A 5,231-nucleotide genomic window follows, 5' to 3' on the forward strand; every position below is an offset into this window, starting at 1 on the left:
GGGTTTGAGGGAATTGGTTTTGTTTGGTTCTTAAGCATTTGCCTCTCATGCTTGCATTTGTTGCTTTGCATGGTTGAATATTTAGAGGATATTCCGCTAGGCTTTAATTGCCGATATATGTAATGAAATTCAAGTTCATTCACACATGCATATATTATGGGGGAGTTTGTTCCAAATATTCAACTTGGGTTGTTTGCTAAATTCCATATTTAAGCCCTCTCAAAGAGATTGTCAACTATTACCAAAATGGGGGAGATAGAAAGAACATGGAGCCCCTATGTGTGGTTTTGGTAATTGATGACAATCCCTATGGACTAACGGTTGTGTTGAGAATCTATCATAGGTAGTGTCCATAGCCATGTGTCGGTTTCAAGTTTGCAAGATGGAGAAGATCGAGTACGATGAAGACGGTGTCGAAGAGAGACGAAGACGGGGTTGAAGATGAAGAGGGATGAAGACGGCGTAGAAGATGGACGAAGACGGTGGCGTGCGTACAAGATGGATGAAGACGGCGTAGAAGATGGATGAAGACGGTGGCATGTACAATGATGAAGAGGGTGAAGACGGAGCTTGCCGACTCGAGTGGAACGCGCAAGGACAAGGTTTGTGCTCGATAGGATAGGGGGTATCTCCTGGTCGCCCTCTTTCCAACAAATATGGTTTCACCTCATTTGGATCTTCCTAGCTCAAGATATCGCATTTTCCGTATCGTCATATTTGAAAAACGATAAAGAAAATGCTTTTTGGGCCGGACCGGTACTACCGCTTGAAGTACCGGTCCAAGTACCGCTTTCGGCTGTGCTCACTCGACTCAAACCGGTACCTGATCGGTACCGGACCGGTCGTACCGTAACATAGTTACGGCACGGACCGGCACCGGGCTTCAGATTATCACTGTCTCGCATCCAGATCTGCTTTTTGGCATAAGCGGTAGTACCGCTCTGGGCATTTTCTGTCTGTTGCCACAGGCGAGCGGTACTACCGCTTTGACAAGTGGTAGTACCGCTCGGCGCGAATCCGACCATGTTTCAGCCCCAACAGTCATATTTTTGGCCCCCTATTTATACCTCTCTTCCACCTCCGACCCAACTAGCTCTTCCCTTCCATTCTCTCTCCTCCATTGTTGACCTTGAAGAGCTTGTTCCTCCTCTTGGTCCCTCCACTATTTCTTGCATATTTTTGGGGGAAAGGAGAGAGGAGATCTTGATCTAGAGCTCCACCAATTGAATCCCTCTCCAAGTGAGGGGATCTTGGTAGATCTAGATCTTGGAGTTATTTGGTGTTTCTCCTCATATTTTGTTGTTCGTCCCTTATTCCCCCAATAGCTTGTGTAGCTTTGTTGGAATTTGGGAGAGAAGAACTTGGGCATCTTAGTGGTGTTCTTAGCCATTGCATTAGGTGCATCGGTTTGGGTTCTCTCCGGGGTTTCGGTCTCGTAGAGGGCGTGTTTGACCTTAGTGGTGTTGTTGCCTTCGTGGCCTTGTTACCTTTGTGGTGTTGTAGCCTTTGTGGCCTTGTAGCCTTTGTGGCCTTGTAGCCTTTGTGGCGTGGTAGCCTTTGTGGCGTGGTAGCCTTTGTGGCGTGGTAGCCTTAGTGGCGTGGTTGCCTTTGTGGAGTGTTCTGTAGCACCCTACCTTTTAATAAAGGCAAGATACATGTGTATAGTGCTATTCCCGGGATCACTGATAGCACACACATTACAAAATATAGTAATCATTGCAATAGTATCAAATTACTACATCGCTGATCCAAAGGGTAAAGTAAAAGCTTACAATTTGCATAGTCACATGGACTAGCTCCATAAAACCTTCAGAACAAACACAACGGAAAGTAAATCAGCAATGAGCCATCATCATCTTCATGTGCACAGTGCAGTCATGTTGGAATGTAGACTCGAGATCCTACCACGTACTTCTCCTCAGAAAATCCTGCATGTTTGAATATGCAGTCCCACGAATGGAGGTCAGTACAATGATGTACTGGCAAATGACACTTATATGGTGGCTGTTTTGGGCATGACTAGCTACATGATATTTGGCAAGTGGAGTTTAGGCAAATTTGCATAAAGCCAATTTTATCCTACATTTTATTTTAAAACAAAACTTTTGTAAAACTTGTAATATTGTCATAAACAAGACCATGGTTACATCTCCCATGTACTATCGTACAGCTTACTACACATATTTTAACTTATTCGTAAAAGATGATGAGATTCCTCCGTACATTCCCTGCCTAGAAGCTTAAATTGTCCATAACCGGGGACACGGCTAAGATCTTAGGTTTACTCTCGAGAGGTTGTGCACTTTCACCTTACGACCCACCCCTCCAAAGAGAAGAATGAGACAAGATCTTTCAGAAGGAGGTTTCAGCCATACTAGCTAGACCCGTTCCCATTTACCTCCCCTTGTCTAGCAACCAAGTTGGACCTCACAACTTACTCAATCCCGGCAGAGCCCATAATACCATAAGGCTGCACTGGAAGCTACCTAAAACATGGAAGACATAATAATCTCTTTAACCCTGAGTGGCCAACCAACAAGTGCACTCTCAGGCGAAGACAACCACAATATGGCCCTGAGTAGCCGCTCAACATCCGCGCACCCTCAGGCGATGACAACCACAATGTGGCCCTGAGTAGCCACTCAACTTATGCGCACCCTCAGGCGAAGACAACCACACAATCCTGGGTTGACAGCCAAGTATGTGGTCCTGAGTAGCCACCCACCAAGCAATACCAAATCCACCCAGGTGTTTCATTAAGGTTGTTAATTTTGATTCTCAATACTCACAATCCAGATAAATCGAAATCAGCATTGGCACTTTGTTATTGCTAGGCAAACTAAAAATCCCAGCAAGGGTTCATGGATGGCTACACACTACTAGGATTGATAAGCATAGCATAATTTTTGAAAACAAAAATCCTACCATGCATACTAGTTTGAAAACACTAATGCATAATAAAATAAGTAGGAATTGAGTGTCACTTGCCTTTTTGGTAGTCGAAGCGCGTTCACTTCTCTTAATCAAAATACGTGCCTCTCCGTACAAACTATAAAATAAAATATAGCACAACATAAACACACCATTCAACAACAATAAAATGAAATCAAGCAAACAACAAGTAGTTATTCATTGTGTTTTAGTCATCGGATAAAAAGATATGGCATGAGGAATGGCTTGCAAGATATGAGTTGGAGATATTGAACAGATGGGTCAAATACTTGGAAGTGAAACAATTATCTAAGTTAAGTACTTAGAAGGAAATGATTGATAGGAACCTATGGTCAATGGTTGTTTGCTACTCAAGATTGGGTAAATGGAACGATCCATGTGATAGAACCACATGAGTCTCGAAATGGCGCAACTCAAAATATCGTTTAATAAAGTGTGACAACACTTACTAAGATAGTATGAGTTACACATAGGCTTGGGTATGAACTAATGATATTTGGAATTACTCAAATTACTCATTTGTAAGTTGAATGGTTTTAAACTAGTCAAAGGAGTGAATGAAAAACAATTTGGATAGACACGTTATTGATTCAAGATAGAGTGTCTAGTGGTATTGGTGTGTGGATGTGATCATAAGTTTCACCTTCACAAAAGAATCACATTGGGAAAGGATTATAGAAATCGATAATGGGCGTATACTCAAATTCTCATATTTGAATTTGAATATTTGCAAAGTGATTCAAATATTTTGGACAATGGTGCTACTAGATGGAGTACTGTAAAACAAGACTTATGCAATTGGGTTCACTCCAAAAACATTTTTAAAACTCAAGTTATGACCGGATTAGTGATTTAAATGAATTTCAACGCAACAAGTTTGTGCACATAACAACTTTGATATTTTATGATTTCATGATGTTCCACATGTTCTAAGGATTCCAGAGACTATAAATTTGTTAATTTTGGACCAGTAGATTATTTGATATAATTTTTATAGTGAAAAAGGATTAATTAAATCATTTGAATTATGATTCGAAAAATATTACATAACGTATACAGTATTCTTGTATATTTGGATTCTACATGTTATGAGCTTTCCAACGATATAAAATTTGCAAAATTTGGACCTCTGGATGATTTTATATCGATTTTACAAGTTGGACATGCAATCTGAAATTTAAAATTAAATTTGAAACGAGTTTGACTGACTTTGACTGAGACGCTGACTGTACTGCTGACTGTACCGCTGACTGTACTGCTGACTGTACCGCTGATTGTACTGTTGACTGTAGTTAGACTTTGACCAGACTGAGTTGACTATGCTGATATCATGATGATGTCATAAAGGCTGATTTAAAAGTTTGCTCAGATGGAAAAACTTTCTACATCAAAATTATATAGAATTAATAGATCTATCTAACGCACAAATTATTTTTCAAAACGGATTAATGAGTTTCACATGATCTGGATTATACCTTATAAGATCTGAATCTTGTAACCCAGATTTCTTCCTGCTCGGTGAACGAAACAAGGTGAGACTTGCGGCAATTGAAAGATCTTGACGAGAGGAACAACTTCCGTGTTGAGCACATGACGATTCAGGATCGTTTCGAAACTCGATTTGACTCCGGTTGACTCGAAATAGATCTGTAGATGAGCGAAAATTGGTACTTTAAATCGAAAAACTTCCAACATGAAAGTTGTAGAGAATGATTAGATCTACAAACTCACCAAAGGAATTTGGATTTCGTGGAACGAGCAAGAACTAATTGAAGATTCCCTTTGTCAGGTCTGACGCCTTGTAATGCGAAATTCTCCGTGTATGGTGGATGAAAAGAGATGAGATTGGTCGGGATTGAAAGATCTCGACGAGATCTATAACTTTTGTGTAGAGCCCGAAGCGATTTGAGGTGGTTTGGATGGTCAAATCAACGAGTTAAGATTTCGCTGATCTAGGTTTCGGAAATAGCAAAGGGAAAACGAAACTGCGACGTGGTGGTGGCTTTATATAGGCTATAGGTCGGTGGAAAATGTGGGCTTTGAAGTTAGGAACGCGTAGAAATAAACGGATCTGAATTCGGAGTTGTGTAGCTCAAGAAAAGTGCGTTTAAGTGGAGATAACTTTTCTAAATACGGGATTCTTTTGTTGCGGATGGCTGGCTCGGTCGGCCGGGCTGGGCTTGGCCGCGTGCTGGGCCGCTCGGTCCGGTTGGCCGGCCCGATTTTTTTTTCTTTTTTTTCTTTTTCTTTTCTTTTTTTTTCTCTATTACTTGTTTCTT

General features: G+C 41.1%; 1 long non-coding RNA gene across 1 annotated transcript; it reads right to left on the reverse strand.

Moving 5' to 3' along the window:
- Window positions 1–2,987: 2,987 nt before the first annotated feature.
- On the reverse strand, window positions 2,988–4,950 carry LOC127326349 (uncharacterized). Its single transcript, XR_007867779.1, has 3 exons — window positions 4,684–4,950; window positions 4,428–4,599; window positions 2,988–3,049 (listed from the first exon to the last, which is right to left on the reverse strand). It is a non-coding gene; the product is annotated as an uncharacterized lncRNA (long non-coding RNA).
- Between the last annotated feature and the right edge of the window lie 281 nt (window positions 4,951–5,231).

The sequence above is a fragment of the Lolium perenne genome, chromosome 1, assembly GCF_019359855.2.
Source record: "Lolium perenne isolate Kyuss_39 chromosome 1, Kyuss_2.0, whole genome shotgun sequence".
NCBI classification, from domain to species: Eukaryota; Viridiplantae; Streptophyta; class Magnoliopsida; order Poales; family Poaceae; genus Lolium; species Lolium perenne.